This window comes from Pectinophora gossypiella, chromosome 12 (assembly GCF_024362695.1).
Source record: "Pectinophora gossypiella chromosome 12, ilPecGoss1.1, whole genome shotgun sequence".
Lineage (NCBI taxonomy): Eukaryota > Metazoa > Arthropoda > Insecta > Lepidoptera > Gelechiidae > Pectinophora > Pectinophora gossypiella.
In genome coordinates this window covers 4973517-4996454 of record NC_065415.1, presented here as the reverse complement: position 1 = coordinate 4996454, position 22938 = coordinate 4973517, and the positions used below count along the sequence as shown (strand labels likewise).

Below are 22938 nucleotides of genomic sequence, written 5' to 3'. Positions count from 1 at the left end.
TATAAGTTCACGACTATATTCCCAACTGGGCTAGTCAGAGGTACATCCATCGCAGATATAATGAATACTCACGCTTCACCAAGCTTTAAAGTCGTAAGACCCAATGTCCTTTTACAATCCTAACCCTATTGTTTAACTATTGTGTGTAGTAATTTCGATCTTAAGAAGTTGAGACACTTTTTACATACATACATAAACTCACGCCTATTTACCACCGGGGTAAGCAGAGACTATAGAATTCATTTGCTTCGATCCTGACACACTTCTCTTGCTTCCTCCACATTCACACACTCACACAGACACTTCACTCATTCAGACACTTTTTAATTTTTAAATAGAGATATGCTATGCATTATTATCGTAATTACCGTATTAATTAATTCTCATACTTACTTTGCTATAAAAACGCGCAACTGCGTAAACTCTCTCATACATCGCCAATTTTTTGAGTTTACCACACCTACGCTCCTACGTCTCTCGTAGTCGCTGTCCCTTCAGAAATGAGGCTACGCTACATAATTATTACTTAATTAAATATATTTGCAGTTCAGATTAGTAGTACTTAATCCATCGATGCAAATATTTGTGTTGGGTATTTTTTAGTTTTTAAATTATTTTGTCTGACCTACAATCTGACTGAGCACAATTTCACCAAACAAGCTCATCGCCAGCCCCCAAGCACCAAGTTAATACCAGGCGTGCAGGTAGCCGGTATTAATTGAATTTCGCCTCCGACGTGCCTCGTGTTTACTTTGCTACACAAATTGCCCCAGCCGATCTAATTAGCCTCCTGGAGCAAACTTGAGGATGTATCCACGAGCAAAAATATTTGGATACTAAAATCGCAAAATGTCTTGAAATACTCAAGACCTCTCTTAATATTTTGCTAAACTTAATTTTGTTTGCGCTTCTCGAAATCCAAACTCATGATACGGCAATGCCATAGAGGCAGCCAATCAGCTCGCGACACCAAACACTTCAGAGCCCTGATACCGACCCCGCCGGCGTGGTCGACGATTTCCATCTGCGGCAAATCTACAATAAGCCACGTCAAAAAAAAAAATGATACGGCAATGATACGGGATCATTCCTCTCTTAAGGCACCTAAGAGAAGCAATTTTGTACTATTCTAAATAACATAACAACACGCCTTTTTCTCAGAAGAAGAAGGTAAAGGTGTGTACACCCACTTCTCGCCAGCTATGTTTAAGTCCTATTGTGGGGCGAGCCTATTGCCATTAATTGTTGTCACCTTTGGCAAGGCTCTGCCAGCTCTCAGTTCGGCGCTCTCGACTCGGTGGACCGAGAAGTAATAAAGCTCATAGACAACTCGTTAGTGAAGAGTGGACTTCAAAGTCTAGACCACAGGCGAAGTGTAGCTTGTCTGTCGGTCTTTTATAAGATACACTTCGGTGAGTGTACGGACAACTAGACGTCGGCGGCAAGACAAGGCTAGAGTGAAGAAGCATTTGCTAGGTAAGCGTGATCCACCCTAGACCACATCGTCACTCTCCATCAAATGAGATGTGGACAAACGCGAGTCTATATAATTATAAAAACCAGACATAAACCCTGGACACGAGATATCCCCTATCTACTATAATCCAAACATGAATAGAAACTCATATAGTCGAATTTAGTGGTTAAGAGCCACAGCCAAGTTTTGAACCCGTGATACTATGATGCAAGCCCGTTGTCCGAACAGGACTATCACGAATTTGTTATTCTAATAGTACATTATTTAGGTACATACATACATACATAAACTCACGCCCGTAATCCCTAATGGGGTAGGCAGAGCCACAAGTAATCAAAGACAACTTGCAGCCACTGTTGATACGATGTCGTAAGCTGGATATGATGAACCTTATGGTGATAAGGGATCAGCCTATCGCCCATAACATTAGTCCATCATGTTAGAGGACACAATCCCTCTGTCGGTTTTTACGACATGCCCGGGAAGACAAGCAGCTGAACGTTTTCTATGTTTTTTATTTGCTCCCAGAACAGCATAGAAGCAAATACATTATTTAGGTAATCTTCAGTAATAACATTTTAACTTTATAATCCTGTCATAAAATCCAAATAAATATTTCTTCACGTCTCTAGTCATACTTACTTACATAAAATTGAACCGACTGAATTTTTGCAGTAAGTATTTATATGAATATTATGTTGAGTCTGTTTAATACCGCTTTATTTAGCTACTATATTTATGTCTAATCTAATCTAGTAAAGGCCTCCCCTTCCTCTTTACATTTTTCGCAGTCGTGTGCGTACAGTCATGAGCAATATCATTTGCCAACTTTAGAACCCTGTCGCACTATCATATCTGACATTTAATGAGATTTACGGTGTAATTTTTCAAAAAAGTTAATGTGACATGGTTTCAAAGTGTATACATAAATCACAAAACCTACGCAGAAGTAGAATCTATCTTGCTAACGAATATAATAATAACATAATTATATAACGTACATATACACTGCATAAGCGCACATACACTACACACCCTCACATACACACGTACACATAATTATTAGTTATGGAAGAGCGGAGCCTCCTACTACAAGCAACTTCTTGCTTAAAAGGAGACCCCGAGCCCTTGTATTGTAAAAATCTACTTTTAAAGTAAATAAACATTTTTTTTTTTCATATTAGTACTCGTGACCGTACTCCGACCAGTCCCTACGTCAAGCGATGTAAAAAAAAAAAAAGAAAAAAAAAATATTCTCTTCCGCATATAATGCTGCCCATGATAGAATGATCTCCAGCTTCCAATTGGGATATACAAGTAAAAAAGTCTAGAAAGCCAGAGAGTTAAGAGTAATAGAATTTTGTATCAGTTGCTTTCGGATAAAACGAAAATGCTGGTTTAATACGAAAGTTGGAGTTTGTGTTGTGTATAATACACTTTTAAATTATAGACACTCTAATTTAAGATCCACAGAGGACAATGTTTTTTTTATTCCAATAAACAATTTATTGAGAAGAGCCTATATAATATATATTATGTTCTAAATCTTTAAAAAAAACTCAGCTTATGACCTTGCGAACTTAATTTGTCAATAGCCAGATAGCGTCGATTCGTAAAATAAACTGTTCCAAATTAGATTTTTTTCATACTTACTAAATTTTATTGCATTCATCCATTGAGAAATAATTTATTAATTTATTGAAAAATATTAAATTATAAAAACGAATATAATTTCGAAGAAGGAATTTCGGCCAACCGAGAAGCCAAATGTTAAACCATAATTCCAGTTTTAAAGTTGTCTGAAACCTGGATTTTTAGATTAAAATACCTAAAGCTTAACCTGAGCTAGAAACCTCTCCTTAATTAGGCTTTACTCGTATCGCTACTGGCCTGGGTATAAGCATTAAATATGTGCCTCGGATGTACTTATTAGCCCTAGGTATATTTACGTCTTATAGAGAAAGTAAAATGGTACAAAATGGTAAAATGGTAAAATAGTAAAGTGGTGAAGTCTTCAGTCAATTTAGAAAAGCACTGAAGTTTGAAAGATTTAAAAAAGCTTGATCCTAAAACAACCCGACTTGAAATCAATCTCGTGATCTCCGTCTGGCTGATGGTGTTTATAGTGTCATCACACGAGGTCAGTACAGTGCCTTATAATAATAAATTCTTGTTTGTATGACAGTAACACGTCCGAAATAAGACTGAATACAGTGACTGTAAAAATATCATAAGCGTATTCTTGCGAATGAACATTTATAATTTTGATATTTTAAAATTCGAATGAAAAATTTTAATTTGTTAGTCTCTTTAAAACAAGAATTGCAGTGCTGCACTCACGTAACAGAACAACAACGTTATGTCCGAACGCAAACATTGGGTTGATCACCGAAAACAAACCAGTATAGTACCAACATTGTAATATAAACAACCAAATTGCGACTGCCAACACGTGTTGCAACTACTAAACGTTTTACTACTGCATAACATAGACCAATTTGTCTATTAATTTTGTCGGTTCATCCACGGTTCGTCCATCCAAGTATTTGAACATGCTCAGCGGAGTTAAATCGATGAACTTGATAATTAAATTCTCGGGTTTACAATCGTCATTAGAGTCTTAGTTCGCAGATACTCTGTTTCCAATATTACAGTCGATTACGCGCGATATGCGTCAAACATGCATAATAAGTTTGGCACTAATAACTCAGTAAGTGGTTGAGCGTTGGGCTCACGATCCGGAGGTCTTGGTTGCGATTCCCGGTGGGGATACATCACAAAAATTACTTTGTGGTCCCTAGTTTTGTTAGGACATTACAGGATGATCACCTGATTCTCCGAATGTAAGATGATCCGTCCAGCGGAAGGCACGATAAGCCGTTGGTCCCGGTTACTACTTACTGATGTAAGTAAATAGTCGTTGTAAGTAGTAAGTAGTCGCCCTTGGCGGCTCAATAGTGACCCTGACACCAAGATTGATGAGGTTGGTACTCCACCTCACAACCTACACGATAGAAGACGAAGACTTATCAAGTTACTTATCAAGAATTATTATAGAAGTGTTACTTTGTACCATTAATAGCACTCATAGATTTATAGACTCTACGTATTAAATCGATTAATAAATTGATTCGATTTTTGAGTAATTTGTATTGTTATGGCTTATCTGACCGCTCATCACCAGAAGGCCCATAATATTCAACTTATGACATAACAAACAATGGCTGTGAATCGATTATGTTAACATAAACAACTATTAATGAGTACTTCCATGTTTTTCCTAAACTTTTCAGGTTGGTATATTGTTTTGTTTTGTACCTAAAAAGAACCTTTCAATGTCTCTCAATGTTCTTGACTATCAATCATATGAATAAAATATATACCCAAAGGGTATTATCCTAATAAATATTGAAAGGCTCGGACTTCTAATTTCATACTTTCTCTATAAAATTGCTAATATGTCTAGGGCTTGTAAGTAAGTAAAATAATCTAAAACACATTTACCCAGGCCAGTATAAGTAAAACCTAAGACTCGAAAGAAGAAGAATATTGGAAGTAAGAAAACGTCCCAATATTTCCTACCAATTGGTGGTTCCGATAGGTTTTTCTCTAGCCATAGAGGCAGTCAATCAGCTCGCGACACCAAACACTTCAACCCCGACCCCGATACCGACCCTACTGGCGTGGTCGACGATTTCCCTCAATCAGCGCTTATTGCTATTGACCCGCTAGGGTCGATCAATTCTATCAAATATTTTTCCTCTCAGAAGACGCCCTGAGCCGAGGTTCGCACCCAACTGGGCACCCACAGGCCTATTGTCTTAAACGTCGTACCGGGTGAGAGCCTTCAGCACTCCCCTTTTGTCCGGCCAAGTAGTTAATGCCATCTGCGGAAAATCTACAATAAGTCACGTCAAAAAAAAATAGGTTTTAAATCATTCAAAAAAATAGCTCAAAGCAGATTTATTGTTATAGATAGATCAAAATTAATTTCAAAACATAATATTATCACTTCTCTTATAACGAGGAAATTCAATTAGTTCGCTTACAAGATGACGTGTCTAGTACCTCCCATCGCTTTCGACGGTTCTACTCGGTAATCAATCAAATTCTCATTTAGACACGTCATTCTATCGGAACACAGTTATCCATCTTGTCTAATTCTAATTTCGCCACATTACAACGTGTTAGTAAACCATGTCGACGGCAACCGTAATTGGCTGTAAGTGACTTGACGTTATCCTTTTCAGCCAATCAGGAGCGATGGCGTGATCGGTGAGTGACGCGATTGGTGATTTTTTTGTCAATCCTACGTACGGTCACGAGCATTAAAATGTATACACTTTGGTACCATGTCACATTAACTTTTTTGACAAATTGAACTGTAAGTCTCACTAAATGTCAAATATGTTAGTGCGACAGAGTCCTAAAGTGGGTACATTATATTGCTCATGACTGTACGCCTCAATAAATGAAAATACCTATTCAAGAGCAAAAATTTTGACAAAGGTGGAGTAGCAAACTCTGTATCAGCAGTCACTAAATGTCGGGCCGCGGTATTTTTTTATTTTAATAGTTCGATATTCAAAACATGGCATCCGAATTTTGTATCTGGGGAGAAATAGTTTATAATATTTCCGATATTATAACAATAACTGACAATATAATTATGATTGTATTAGAATCTTCGAGGTCATCGGTAGCACCGTGTCGTGTCCTACTTTCGATAACATTAGCCGATGTCCGGTCAACATAGCCACTCTTTCGGCCGTCAAACATACACTCCGCACATTTATATCTGCCTTGATAAACACGACTATATTTTATGCCTTTCTTAATACTTATCTTTATGTTAAAGAATGGAATTATCTTCCTGCATATAGATACCTATAATTTTGGCATTTTCAATGCAAGAATGAATAGGCACTATTTGAGTTTACATGCTCCACGTTAGACCACATCGCTGCTTTAAACCACGCTGGACCGTAGTCAAACGCATTCAAACCTGTTAATAAAAAAAATCTTGGTAATTATATGAATATTACCTGTATTATTGTAATAAATCAAAGGTACCTTCGTAATCATTGAGCTCGGTATGCAATGGCAGGCAATATTGGTCTAAGGTAGCCTAGGGTATAAGGAAGATGGCCCTAAGATTTTTAGAAAACAAGTAATTTTATTGAGCACCAGCCTTCTAGTCTTTAACACAGTGAAACATGAATACTAAGTAGTCTATCTCACTTTGTCAGTCAATGGTGGCGCGACCGCGGTTGCGCGGTTGCGCCACCATGTCATATATCCTAGTAATATAGGACCCTAATTTTCATTATGCGGGCGCTGTACCTCTGACTACATCAATTGGGAATATACACTTAAGGGTCATGTTACTATCTACACTGCTAGGCACAGGACCATAAAGGATGGCGTCTCTTTCACGCCATTCTTTACGCTTCTGTGCAGGTCTCATATAAATGAGACCTGCACAGAAGCTCGCTTTATAATTATACGTTCAACACAACAGACGTCTTATAGGGGTAACATTAACTCTATTACTAGAAAACCCTCTCTCGTCCAAGATTAACTCAAAAGAAATCCCAAACCTCGATTGATCCCTGAAACTTTTTACGCAGATTTCCTGTCTGAACTTCTTTCACTAAAGTGGGAAACAACCGTTAGTTCCAAACTTAGGTCTACATAAAAGAATTCCCAAGCTTATAGTGACTCCGGACAGTGGGACAGAGATGGATGAAGGAGGCTTATCTCAACTCAATGAAGCCCTTTCAACGCAGACAATAGCCTGAAATGTGACAAGAAAGAATATAATAATAAAGACATAAAAATAAATCGTTTTTTCAAACAAAATTAGCTTCAGTATATAAATCCTTCTGTCTCGTTCTCAGTGACCATCTTTTTTTTTTATAAAAATGATGGACGAATTATTTACGTGCACCATTTAATTTTAGAATCGATTCTATGTCGTAATAAGGGCAAATTGATGACATATTGGGCAGGCGTGTAACTTGCGTGACTTCATACAATGTTGAGTGAGTCAGAGAACGTATTTTTATCATGAAAACCAATTTATATCTAACACGTTCCATCGCTATCAATTAGATAATGTTCATTTCTTTCCCAAAATTATTGAACGCAGAACATCTGCACCATCAATCAGCTGCTTCGTAATTTAAAAATTCGTGTCTTATCACATCAATCCATCGAAATCGCCTAAAACCGGCGGCCGGCACAATATCTACGGCATTTTATCAGGAAATTGCTGAAGAGCCATTACGCAGACAGTGGCCGTCTATACGTAAAACTAGGTTGCGTCGCTCGTCTAGGGCGGCGGCCCATCGGCCCATCTACAGGGGGTGGTAGTGGGTGCGTATCGTAGCAACGGCAGCATCCCTGCCAGTGTCGGTACGCAGGTCGCCTCGGCCGCCCGTGCCGCTAGCGCCCTACTCCGCGCCACGAAAACCACCCCGTGTAAAACGTTCCAAACTACTAACTTTCAAAGTGCAGTGACATAGTGATGTACACACAATGTTCATCCTATTCATATTGTTGACGGTGTATCTCATAACTCTATGCCACGGTTGAAGTGTGCGTAAAAATAATTGCGATGAAGGATTTGAGATTATCAGAGTGAGATAAGAAGCGTGTTTTTGCGAAGCTGTCCGCTGAAATAGCTTCGTTCCGTGTTGGTGTCAACATTTTGACTGTTGGTGAGTCTTAACCTTGCAAAACAAAGTTGTTATTGCTTTATCTTTCTACAAATACAAAGAAGACGCTTATAATAAGTACCTATGTTATTATTATGAGCCGGGAGTTTTCTTTCTAGCTAAGAGCCGTGTACATATTCCACACAGAGCACAGAATTCTCTCAGAAAATCAATTATTTTCTTAACGTAAGGCACTCTCTTACAAAGCCGAATTCTTATTCAGATATTTTACTGTTTGTACGTTGCTGTTCATACAATCTCATTCCAAGGAACTGTGTGTCACAATTGGTACACTAGGATATAATAGTATAATTCCATGGGCCCCATTACAACACGGATAATTTTAATTGATATTATAAAGGACTTTGATTGACTTTCGAAACTGATTATGCCGGGTTTGTTTACCAAGATTTTACCAATGACGAGAAAAGATGACCGTGAAAGTCGATCTCTATGCAAATATCGCTAACTTATGTTTTAATCTAAAACTTTATCATTCATAAATATACAAGAGACCCCTCTTTTTGTATTAACATACTTACTTACTTAATTAAAGAAAAACAACAAAAAGCGACGGAATAACAGTTTGCCGTTTTTGCATTCTGAATGCAGATTGGGCGCATTAACAGTATTCTGTTATTCTTTGCATGTCATACGGGTTGTGAGGTGGATTGCCAACCTCAGCAACATCCTACAGTACATATATTTATGAGATCACGCCTATTTCACATTGGGGTAGGCAGAGACTATGGGATTCCTCTTACTAGGATCCTGATACACCACTATCGCTTCTTCCACTGTCATCAAAGATTTTACTCGTGCTCGTCAGTTTACAATACTCTTGAACTGACCCTGCAGTATTCGTACTGTTTCTACAATAGTGGTAGGTTCTTTAAAAACTGAAGACGCCTTGCAGCAAATTTTTGATTACTGTCCTATATAAAATCATAGCTTGCGAGTACCTATTGGATGTCTGAACTATGTACACCTCTGCCTATCCTTTCGGGGATATATACGTGAGGCTATGTTTATGCATTGTCCAATATAAAATACTATTTTTATCTACACATAACTATAAAAAGAAAAAAAATCTTTTTATAATGTTCGACGGAACCAAGTGGATTCGGTAAACTACCGTAATTCCACATACAACAATAGGTTTATGAGCATGAGTTTATTTACGTACATACTTTAGCACGTAAATAAATTCACGCTCATAAACCCTAATGAGGTGGGCTGAGTAAAGACAACTTGCAGCTACTGTTGATACGAAATCCAAGATGGATATGACGAGCCTTATGTTGACAAAGAATCAGCCCATTGTAAAAGTTATGCCTTATTAAAAATTAGCCTTATACTAAATCAATTGATATCAACATGTTAGTTAAGTATGTCCGTCAGTTAACGTTAAGTTTTGTGCAATAAAATATTTAATTTAATTTGATTAAATCGATCACAAAATAATAATTATACCCTGAAACTTTTTCCTTGCCCCTGACAACGGATGCGTAAAACAAAGTACCTATTAAAATATTCGAATGTCGACTCGAACGTTAAACCACTGAAGTCGGTTTTAAAAGTTTTAATTCAGTTTTGGATCATAGACAATTGATATCACGCGGTTTCCAGGATTTGTGCCTGGTTAATGGCAATAGACTAGCTCTCCTATTACATGGGACTTAAACCTAGCTGGCGAAGATGTCTGCCTACAACTCTCTATCTACCTTTTTCATGCCATGTTAATGTTACTATCGTGGCCATATCATAGAATTGATCATTTCATGAAATGATCGACCATTTCATGAAATGGTCGTATTTCATGAAATAGAACAACATTCGTTGGCCACATCATGATGTGGTTTGGCCAGATCAATGAACACAAAACGTTTAACGATATGACCAACTAAATGCATGATTACTTCATGATATGGCCAAACGTTAGCGATCATATCGTAAAATAGTAACATTATCCACCGGTAGTGGCGCTGGTGTCGCTTTGTTTATGTTTTGCATAATGGCGGCGGACAATAATTATTCTTGTGTGAACGCGAATAATACGAATAATAATGAGCAAATACAAGATAAAAGTGCATTGAAGCAATGTTTTGACACTAAAGTGAAAAGAAAAACTCGTATTAACAGTAGACAGCAACTTTATTTTTATTTTTAGGTTATATGGCAAATAATGAAGGTCGAGTGACCACGCTACGTAAATCAATGGACTATTATTGGATTTCAAAATATGATATAATTAAAACTGCGAATGAAGAGATCCTACTGTCCGTAAAGTTTCTTTTTTTGACGTGACTTATTGTAGATATGCCGCAGATGGCATTAACTACTTGAAACAGGATTCTATTAAAACGCATAAATGTTTTTGTCATAATTTAAATTATCATAATCCTTTTTTTATAATTTTTACAAGGCATAACAGTAGGTTAGGGTGCGGCGGGGGTGGCCCTTGGGCCACCCCTACGCCGCCAGTATGTTTATCTTACACACGAAAAGTATACTGAATGATGACCAATGGCATGAAATAATGTCAAAAAATATGACGACGACTTCAAAGCGAGATGCAGTTACGGCGTATATGTCAACTACATCAACACTCCGTTAATCGAAAACGACTTTTTAATTTTTAATTGACTTTTAAACATTTTTGTACTTTGTACTAGAGTAATACATTATTTCCTATCTTATTTCGCGTTTTTATTACACCACTTATCATGGACACCCTACATTAATGATATGGCCAAACGTGGATGGAAATATCATTAAACGCTGACGTTTCAACGATATGGTCAGTTGAAGTTGGCCATTTCATGAAATACGACCATTTCATGAAATGGTCGATCATTTCATGAAATGGTCAATTCTATGATCTGGCCACGACATTACCACGTTCGTTTTTTAAATGCAAGGAACTCACTTAGCTGGAAGAATGAATGTTCTTGCTATTAACCAGTACAATTTGAAACAACACCAACGTATCCTTTCCTCGCGCATGGAAGGTTATCCTAAAACTGTATGTAAACAACACACAAGCCAGTCACCTATGAAATCTCATTAGTCAAGGTCACCAGACTAAATGAACCGTGCTAATTTGAAGCATGAGTACGTACTGTGTAGGGTACATGTGTAGGAAAGTGAGTAGAACGGAACGTAAGATTGATAGAAAGTAAGAGAGAATACTATGGAAAGATAAAAAATGGGGATTTGGTTGTTTATGGTATGAATTTATGATGGTTGATGAATGGAACGGAAGAAAGTTTTTTCTTTTAAAAATAAGATAGGTAAGTACTTTTCTTTTTGGGTACGGCCGTTGTTAAGATGTTGGAAAAGCATTTGTAAATAATAAGGTTTAATAATAATAATAATTAAAGAATTGCAAACAAATTATTTTAAATCTCAACTGTATAATTGGCTATGTGATAAATGTTATTTATGTACTTATAAAAGATTATTTTTAAAATGCTAAAAAGTTTAATATTAATAATGTGTTTAGAAAGTTTTGAGACTATTTATTTTTTTTTTGCACTGCGGGGCGGAAGGCAAGAGGGAAACCACTGCCCTATTTTTCCCTAAAAAGTAGCATGGAAAATGCTGCACCGACAAGAGCGTATCTCTTAAATTGATGATGATGATTTATTTTTGAAAATTATTGTAGGTTTGTTTTTTTATTAGATTCATATTAGGTTTCATATTAGGCGATTTACAAATTGGGACCCAAGATGTCACTTAGAAATAAATTTAAAGAAATTAATATTTTAACTTTGGCATCACAATATATCTTTGAAAACTTAATATACGTAAAAAAACATATAGGATTATTTGCAAAAAATAGCGATCGGCACATTGTTAATACCCGGAATAAAAATAAACTTGCTTTACAAGTCAGTCGATTACATAAGATTACTAAATCTTTTAAGGGGCAATGTATACGTTTTTACAATAAGATTCCCATTGACATTCAGAATTTGCCTTTCAACTGCTTTAAGACAGTAGTTAAACAAAAACTTTACAAAAAAGGTTATTATAAAGTTAGTGATTATTTAGAAGATATGAATGCATGGGATTAACTGTCTGAGAACTGATATTAGGCAGCTAAATTACTCAATTGTATATCAATATTTTATGTTTATTTACGAGTATTTATTTTTTAAAGAACGTCTAGGGCCCTGTGCCGAGGTTTTTCTTGCAGCTTCTTTTCCCCGGCTATACAGGTTGTGAGAAGCTGCAGTAGTTTTAGGCGGATGAGACGTTCGTTATGTAAAAATGACGATTCAAAGTGTAACTATGTTACCTACTGAATAAAGATATTTTTGAATTTGAATTTGAATTTGAGTTAGTTAAGTTAGTAAGTAGATTTATATTAGTTAATTAAGTAATTACCTACTTACCTCTTTAATTTTTGCATGCTTATATCTAGCAGATCATGTAAAACTTAGAACATAAAACCTACCAATTGTTTACGAAACCATGAATCCTATGCGAATAAATGATTTGATTTGAATATAAGAAGTGGACACAATTTTCCTATACACATTTATATTATTTATTTTTATAATTTTATGTTCTACAATATTTTTTTAGTACGACGAAGTCTTTTCGTGGATTTGTACGACATACCCGGTCATCCCCTGGGTGTGTTATATAAACAATTTAAACGATAATACTTCCACTACACTCTCACATACATAAATACATATGCACTTATTTTGATACTGACTTATTATTGTTATGATTACTTCTACTATTACACTGGCATACACTAAACTCGTATACTCACACATTCATATTGCTACTTAACACACACCCTCCGCTGTAATACTTAGATGTAAGTTTAATTTTAAGTTTCCTTTGGCAAACTATGCGCCAATATCACATGTACCCATTTTTTTACGGTTTCCCAAGATACAGGCTCCGCCTAGTTTGGGAACCTCTGTTCATTTGGATATATTTTTAATATAAGTACTCATCCTATTTTATGTGCCAATTTGTATTGTTTTCTGGTAATAAAAACATTTTTCATTTTTCATTTTCATTTTTTTTCCATTTTCTTTTATAAATAAGTTTTATCGTATCGTTTGGTTAGGGGAGCTTAAGCTGGATATTTGATCCAAGCAGGATATTTGTCTGCCATACGCAATAATAATAATCGTATCTTTTGTATAATACACTTCTCATCAAAAAAATCGAAACACCTTGCAAGTTTACGTTTTGTCAGGATTATCAGAAAAATGTGTACATTTAGGAATAAATGTTAAATGTCGTTTAATAGTGAGTAATATGAGCTTATCAAATCTTAATGTTAATGTTCTAAATTTAAATGAATTTTTCATAGGTTTCGTATTTTGTTAAATGAGTCATTTTTATTCCATATGGAGTATAAAGGAAATGGATAAAACAACACACGTAAATGAAAAAAAAAGCTAAAAAACGTTTATTTAATAACTTGTATTCCCTCCCCGAGCACTAATTACTGCTTCCATACGGTTCTTCATCGATCGGATGAGAGTCACGATCACATGCTGTGGTATATTGTCCCATTCCTCTTGGATTGCATCTTGCAGCTGGCTAAGTGTTTCTGGGGCAGGATCTCTTGCTCGAATTCGTCTCTTTAATTCATCCCACAGATGTTCAATGGGATTCATGTCCGGGCTTCTTGCTGGCCATTCCATAATAGAGATATCGACTTCGTTAAGATAATCTCGTACGACGCCCGCGGTGTGAGCCCTAGCATTGTCGTGCATGAATATGAAGCCGTTGCCAATAAAATGTGCATAGGGCATCACATGAGGCTCGAGACACTCTTCGACGTACCGATGACAGTTTAGTGCAGGCAGACGTGGCCCAGACACGAAAGCAAGCTCTGTCTTACCGTCGGCGCTGATTCCTCCCCAAACCGTCCACGAACCGCCACCATAGCTGACCTTTTCTTCAATGCAGCATTGTGCATAGCGTTCTCCGTCTCTTCTGTAGACCTTGTTCCTTCCGTCGTTACCATACAGCATAATTTTACACTCATCAGAAAAGAGAAGTTTGCTCCACTGTAGGTATGACCAATTTAGGTGCTCACGTGCAAAGTTAAGGCGCGCTCTTCGATGGTCTGCAGTTAATTTCGGCCCATTTGCTGGCTTATGCGGTACCAGTCCACGATCCTTCAACCTTCTTCTAATTGTAGAGTCACTTACAGCCACCCTTCGTACAACACGAAGCCGCTGCTGCAGTTGAAAAGCGTTAAGGCGTCGATTTCTTAAAGAAGTTGTTACAATAAATCGATCATCTCGCTCAGAAGTGACCCGATTCCTGCCAGATCCTGAACGGCGCGTGAACAAACCAGTCTCCCGATAACGTTTATAGACTCTATGAACAGATGACAGGCTTAGATGCAGTCTTGCAGCCACAACACGCTGACTAAGGCCAGAATCCAGCAATGCCACAACTTGGGCGGCTTCTGTGGGCGAAGTATCCATACGTTTTAGAAAAAAAACCTTTTTTCAGACGTCCCAAAGTCACAGTAACATAACATAACATAAACTGCCTATATACGTCCCACTGCTGGGCACAGGCCTCCCCTCAATCAACCGGAGGGGGTATGGAGCATACTCCACCACGCTGCTCCACTGCGGGTTGGTGGAGGTGTTTTTACGGCTAATAGCCGGGACCAACGGCTTAACGTGCCTTCCGAAGCACGGAATCATTCAAAGTCACAGTATTGAAATAAAAAACAAAAAGTTTAAGGATAGGCGCCAATTTTTAGTTTTTAAACGCTAAATGTACTCCAACCCTAAACACACATTTGTCTCAAAACAGTGATTCATTTCGTTTATAAGATAAACAAATGAAATTCTAATTTTGAATTTAGAATTTTCGCTTATTACTGTAATGGCCAAACTGCCAGCTATACATTTATGTATTTTTTTTCATCGTATGAATTCTTTTTTGTGTTAAATTCGGACAGAAACAATGAAAACGGAAGTGTTTCGATTTTTTTGATGAGAAGTGTATATCTTTAAGACTACCAGTATCAATGCCAACACAAATATCAGCCTCACGAATGTATTCCCAATGACTGGAACTTTCCAGACTACGTTCACTAAAAACATTACAGATGGCGTTGTATAGCTTTAACGTGACAATTACCTATTTTCTCAATACTCGATTAGATAATTATTCCATAATACAATATAATGGCACAAACATATATAACTATAATAGTTGCTTGATATTTGGACCTCATTATGTATAGAATTATCTTGGTACCTATATTGCTTCTCTTTATTTTGGCCAGAAAAATAATGGGTAAATTGAGGAGCTCGGTGGCGCAGCGGTAAACGCGCTCAGTCTGCGATTGTTGAAGTTAAGCAACTTTCGCAAAGGCCGGTCATAGGATGGGTGACCACAAAAAAAAACAAGTTTTTCATCTCGAGTTCCTCAGTGCTTCGGAAGGCACGTTAAGCCGTTGGTCCCGGCTGCATTAGCAGTCGTTAATAACCATCAATCCGCACTGGGCCCGCGTGATGGTTTTAGGCCCGATCTCCCTATCCATCCATAGGGAAGGCCCGTGCCCCAGCAGTGGGGACGTTGATGATGAATAATGGGTGGAAGATGTGATTGTGCCTGGGTTTAACAAAAAGAACCATAATTTATACCAAAAAACAAAGATAAAAGATGCATATGTCTGTTATTTAAGAAGGTGAAGCGAAGGAAAATGTGTACGGCACCTGCTATAGTGTTTTTGAGGAAGACAGCCTGGAAAGTCCCTTATAGAGCTAGTCAGAGGCACATCCATCGCATCGATCATCGATGAACTGAGTACTCACGTGGTGAGCCTATCACTACCTCATCTATATTGGACAGCGGTAAATCTCTTACACGGCTCATGTACAGTCATGAGCAATATGATGTACCCACTTTAGGACTCTGTCGCACTAACATATTTGACATTTAGTGAGACTTACAGTTCAATTTGTCAAAAAAGGTAATGTGACATGGTACCAAAGTGTATCAGTAAGTAGTAACCGAGGCCAACGACTTAACGTACCTTCCGGAGCATGGATCATCCTAATTTCGGACAATCAGGTGCTCAGCCTGTAATGTCCTAATCAAACTAGGAATCACAAATTGATTTCTGTGACCCCGGGGTTCGAATCCGGTACCTCCAGATCGTGGACCTAACGCTCGACTGGACCACAGAGGCGGTAGAATGCTCGGTGAAGCGTGGGCACTCAGTTCATCTTGTGATGGATGTACAGTCAAAGAGCAAAAGTGCAGTCACTGAACCGAGCGAATTATTTGTAAATAGTGGCGAAATATGAACCATCATTATAAAATTTATTTTGTAGGTGTTTTTGGTCTATTACAGAAACGACATGTAACCAGGAGGTCTTAAGTGCAAAAAGTTAATTTATTACTTTGCAAGACTGATTGGACTTTTGCACCTTATCCTACATCTTACCAGCCAAATTGGAAACAGAGTCGTGAACGCAAAATATGAATGTACAAGACATCAGATCCCAGGTGTACAAAATAATGAGATCCTCTGTCATTTTGAGCAAGATGTTAACTTGACCTTGCAATGTGGCCTTCCAGCGTTTATTGGCTACAAAGAGATTTATTGGTGAAATAAAATTACGTACTCTGTTAAATAGAATTTACTGCCCACAAGGAATAAAAAACGTGTCGAGTACATTTGACAGGTCTAGAGGCTTCAGTGCCCGGGAATTTGAGAGAACTTCGCTTCAAACTTAGTCACCTTTCGGCATATCTGTTCAGTTTTATTCGGGATCTTGCGACCGTTTCCATTGTTCGAAAGACATCATCCTGTTTTTCACGGGGTCCGCTTACCTAACCTAAAGACTTGACAGGTCCAGTTTTTTACAGAAGGGACTGCCTGTCGGACTTTTCGACCCGCGAAGGGAAAACCAGTCCAATACAGGTTACGACACATACCTCCAAAAAACATTTCTCGGGAACGTGGGTTTCCTCACGAGCCATTCCATCCATAGCATATTCCATTTCGTTCCATTGTTTGGAAGTGATGATGTCAAAAAGAAGTATAACGTAAGTGCATATTAGGTTTGCGTGTAATGGGAGGTCATAACATATGCCAAGGATACGTAAACAGGATACGCTGCAACGGAAATCTTTAAAAAAAAATTACAAAATGTGTGATAAATACGCTTCATGCTATAATATAATTACGTCAGATAAAACATAAACAAGCGGCGAACATGGCGTTAAAGCATTTAACAGCCAAGTAGAGTTCAATCAAATTATTTTGTAATAGGTTTTTAATTATGCATGGCTGCAAAGTAATTAAATACTTTCCATTGCTTGTTTATATTTTTTATTGGCAAGGTAAATAAACATTTGAATCTTTATAAAACGCTAACGTAATGTGTTGATAATGTTTGACACTACCTACGTACGACCCAACTTGGTAATCCTTGCTACGACGTAGTAGATGCTACGGTTGGATATAAATATTGTCGTAGCGTCTACGTTGCGTAGTACAATCGAATTTACGCGTTGGATTCAAAATATTTATTATTAAATCCTATAAAAAGGTGTTTGTCTATGGATTAATACAAATATTTATAACACGTTACAAAGCGTGGTGCGAAATTTTATGTCGTTGTGCTCGTATGAATCATTCATTTTATGGGAGTTTCCGGTTATAAAGCTTACTGTCGTTGTCAACAGCTGCATGCAGCGAATGTCCAATATTTTTACCATGGTAAATATTTATAAATACAATACTTTCGTATGTAACCTGTATAGGTAGACAGAGCCACAATGTATTTTTTTTTAAGCAGACACTTTTTGGTTTCAATTTATAAGTGTCTTAGCATTTCAATACATCATCATCAGCCCATTAACATCCCCACTGCTGGGGCACGGGCCTGCCCTATCTATGGATGGATAGGGAGATCGGGCCTAAAACCATCACGCGGGCCCAGTGCGGATTGATGGTTATTAACGACTGCTAATGCAGCCGGGACCAACGGCTTAACGTGCCTTCCGAAGCACAGAGGAGCTCGAGATGAAAACTTTTTTTTTGTGGTCACCCATCCTATGACCGGCCATTGCGAAAGTTGCTTAACTTCAACAATCGCAGACCGAGCGCGTTTACCACTGCGCCACCGAGCTCCTCAATACAATTTCAATACAAAATGTGGTTATTTAAGGGCTATGACACCATGGTGGCGAAACCATGATCGCGCCACAAACAAAATTTATGCATTTGTATATACGCTACTTAACCTGGTACCATGTTGGTTGCGCAACCAACATATAGAATTGACACGCGGAATAGAAAAAGAAGAAATCGTTAGCCACTTCATAACTCCACGGTTGTCAACTGCATACATTTTATTGGTGACGTCACCACAGTCGCGTCAGTGAGATATAATCCTAATAAAATTTGACCCTTATAGCTCTATACATAATACACGTGTTGGTAGGGTATTGATAATTGACTGGGTCAAAGATAAAGAAATACACCCCAACATCCCATGGGGATGAAGGATTAGACGAAGAAGAATCTAGAAAGAGCAGCCCGTTTATGATTTAAATTATGAATTAGGCAAGCAACATGAGTGCGATTGTTGACTATTTTATTGATGACGTCACGGAAGCATCTCCTTACAAATTCCATAGAAAATTTTCAATTTGACGTTTCATAATAGTACCTCATTTGATTAAATAGTCAAATAGCCTATCGCGGGCGTTAGCTGTCTGTCCTTTTTTATAAAATATAGTACACGCCGCGAAAGAAGTAACGCGGATTTTAATGGAACTAATTGACAAGTTATAATAATTCAATTTAGATACTGCGACACTAGCGCCGTGGCAGCCGACCTTTTTTCGTGGCGCGGACCCTTGTACCTAAAGTTACTTGCCCATAATGATGATGATGATGATAATGTGATGCAGCCATTTCGGCTACGGCGACTGCTTCAACTCCGACGTTCACGTGCTCACATGTAGCTTATATAGCCAGTCTTATTGGAAAAAATCGAACATAGCGGGCACTTGAGCACAACATTTAAATATGTATTGGTCGCTCATGATGATAAGTATCATAATAATACGATTTGTTTTCGTCCCTTACAATGTACAGCAACCTCCGTGGTCTAGTGGTTAGAGCGTTAGGCTCACGATCTGGAGGTCCGGGTTCGATTCCTGATGGGGACATTGTCGAAATCACTTTGTGAGACTGTCCTTTGTTTGGTAAGGACTTTTCAGGCTTGAATCACCTGATTGTCCGAAAAAGTAAGAAGATTCCGTGCTTCGGAGGGCACGTTAAGCCGTTGGACCCGGCTATTAGCCGTAAAAACACCTCCACCAACCCGCATTGGAGCAGCCTGATGGAGTATGCTCTATACCTCCTCCGGTTGATTGAGGGGAGGCCTGTGCCCAGCAGTGGAACGTATATAGGCTGTTTATGTATGTGTGTACAATGTACGGAAAACGTAAGGCGAGGCTTCGTCCGCATACCCGGACACTAGATGCGTGACTCGATACACGCGTTATACTCAATCACATTAGTGGTTTACTTGTAACAAAAATAGAACTGTTGCGGACAATTTGCTACCTACTAGCTTTCAACAGTATATTTTATGTAGTTCAACGCAATATAATATAAATACAAATATACCTTTTTGCACTAAAATAAAGCAACAATTGCAATAACACTTATTTACCAAGTACAAGGTAAAGATGCATGGATATATTTAATAAAAAAAAAATAAGTACCTATGCATTTTCACGCTTAAAATGTATTTTAGTATTTGATTACAATAAAAAAGTAGTAATTATATCGACATAAAAAATGTCAATATCGCGCTTTAAAAAGTATGAGACAAGAAAATATTTCTGAGATATTCTTTAGAATAGTGATGTTTAGGTGATAGCCGTGGTCGTATGCCAATCTGTCCTAAGAATTGGCTTACACATCATATGCATCTTAAGACTTCGTATCAACAATGACTGCTCTTGTATTTGATTTCTTGTGGCTCTGCCTACCCTGTTAGGAATAAGAATATTAAAGTCGTAATTTTATGTATATATGTCAAGTCACACATTGAAAAAAATACATAAGTAAGTATACATACATATATAAACTCATGCCTATTTCCCACCGGGTTAAGCAGAGACTATGGAATTGCCTCGATCCTGACAAACTTCTCTTGCTTCCTCCACATTCATCAATTTATTATTTCGCACACGCACGCCAGTTCAGAGAGCATTATACAAAAGCAACTACAATTATATTCTATACTAGCTTTTGCCCGCGACTTCGTCCGCGTGGTGTGTTATATAAGAGAGAGATCTTTGTGTGTGTGGTGCATATCAAATTTCAAGCATCTAACTTATGCAGTTTAGATTTTTTCATACAATTTTTTTCCCAATAACTCCCATTTTTCAAAATACAGCCAAAAATAAACTTTATATTTACTAAGGTATGCATGCATGCTAGATTGAATCAATTGATTGAATAGATTTTTTTTTAATTGATTGTTCATTGAGTTTTAATTTTAATACACACTTCCTCTCTTCCCTTCAATGTTGCTGTGCCCTACAGGGTCCATGTTTTAGTTCCTATGCCTATGTAACACCCCATTGTACTACATGGAATGCAATAAATAATTTAATTGAATTGAATTGAAAACATCTATCTTACGCGGTTTCGATTTTTTCATACAAATGTTTTTTTCCCGCTAACTCCCGTTTCCGTGGGAATTCTGCAATATCCTGTTGCAACTAAGCTTTAAGTTAACTAAGGTACCTGCATGCCAAATTTCAAGCATCTAACTTAAGCGGTTTAGAATTTTCATACAAAAGGATTTTCCCGCTAATTTCCGTTCCCGTGGGAATTTCGGGAATTCCTTTCTTAGTGCACCTCTACGGTACTTAAGCTATGTCCCTTCCAAATTTCAAATGCCTACATTTAGCCGTTCAGGCTATGCGTTGGTATGTCAGTCACTGAGTCAATCAGTTTCTCCTTTTATTTAGATTTGATTTTTTCATACAAATGTTTTTTCCCGCTAACTACCGATCCCGTGGGAATTTTGTAATATCCTGTTGCAACTAAGCTTTAAGTTTACTAAAGTACCTGCATGCTAAATTTCAAACGTCTAACTTGAATGGTTTAGATTTTTCATACAAAAGGATTTTCCCGTTAATTCCCATTCCCGTGGGAATTTCGGAAATTCCTTTCTTAGTGCACCTCCACGGTACCTAAGGTACCTGCATGACAAATTTCAAACGTCTAACTTGAGTGGTTTAGATTTTTCATACAAAAGGATTTTTCCGCTAATTCCCATTCCCGTGGGAATTTCGGGAATTCCTTTCTTAGTGCACCTCCACGGTACCTAAGGTACCTGCATGACAAATTTCAAACGTCTAACTTGAGTGGTTTAGATTTTTCATACAAAAGGATTTTCCCGCTAATTCCCGTTCTCGTGGGAATTTCGGGAATTCCTTTCTTAGTGCACCTCTACGGTACCTAAGGTATCTGCATGCCAAATTTCAAACGTCTAACTTGAGTGGTTTAGATTTTTCATACAAAAGGATTTTCCCGCTAATTCCCGTTCCCGTGAGAATTTTGGGAATTCCTTTCTTAGTGCACCTCTACGGTACCTATGGTACCTGCATGCCAAATTTCAAACGTCTAACTTGAGTGGTTTAGATTTTTCATACAACAGGATTTTCCCGCTAATTCCCGTTCCCGTGGGAATTTCGGGAATTCCTTTATTAGTACACCTCTACGGTATTTAAGGTACCTGTATGACAAATTTCAAACATCTAACTTGAATGGTTTAGATTTTTCATACAAAAGGATTTTACCGCTAATTCCCGTTCTCGTGGGAATTTCGGGAATTCCTTTCTTAATGCACCTTTACGGTACCTAAGGTATCTGCATGACAAATTTCAAACGTCTAACTTGAGTGGTTTAGATTTTTCATACAAAAGGATTTTCCCGCTAATTCCCGTTCTCGTGGGAATTTCGGGAATTCCTTTCTTAGTGCACCTCTACGGTACCTAAGGTATCTGCATGCCAAATTTCAAACGTCTAACTTGAGTGGTTTAGATTTGTCATACAAAAGGATTTTCCCGCTAATTCCCGTTCCCGTGGGAATTTCGGGAATTCCTTTCTTAGTGCACCTCTACGGTATCTAAGGTACCTGCATGCCAAATTTCAAACGTCTAACTTGAGTGGTTTAGATTTTTCATACAAAAGGATTTCCCTTCACTACTCTGCTCCTATTGATTGCAGCGTGATGAAAAGTATACTATAGCCTGTCCAGGAGTGTGAAGAATAATTGTACCAAGTTTCATTAAAATCCGTCCAGTAGTTTTTGTTTCTATAAGGAACATACAGACAGACAGACAGACAGACAGACAGACAGACAGACAGACAGACAGACAGACAGACAAAAATTTTACTGATTGCATTTTTGGCATCAGTATCGATCACTTATCACCCCCTGATAGTTATTTTGAAAAAATATTTAATGTACAGAATTGACCTCTCTACAGATTTATTATAAGTATAGATGATCACTTAGACGTCATCAAAGCAAAATACTTACCTAATAAAAATAGATGTGAAAGGAATTGAAATTCCGTGTCAAAGTTGAAGCCGGAGGAAGTTAACGCAAAGTGATCCTCCTACTGGAGGAATCCTTGGGGACAATGAAAAAGTTGGTAATTGCAATTGGGGAACTTTCC

At 37.7% G+C, this 22938-nt stretch overlaps 2 protein-coding genes across 2 annotated transcripts in view; both read left to right on the top strand.

Annotated features, from left to right (window-relative positions):
- Positions 1-22938, top strand: part of LOC126371593 (gustatory and odorant receptor 22-like) — a 65192-nt gene that overhangs the window by 22786 nt on the left and 19468 nt on the right. The gene's annotated exons all lie outside the window — the stretch shown is intronic.
- LOC126371529 (calsenilin) overlaps positions 7904-22938 on the top strand; it is a 318344-nt gene continuing 303309 nt past the window's right edge. Inside the window, exon 1 of the mRNA XM_050016855.1 lies at positions 7904-8199. The gene's annotated coding sequence lies outside the window, so the exon portion shown is untranslated. The remainder of the gene's footprint in view (positions 8200-22938) is intronic.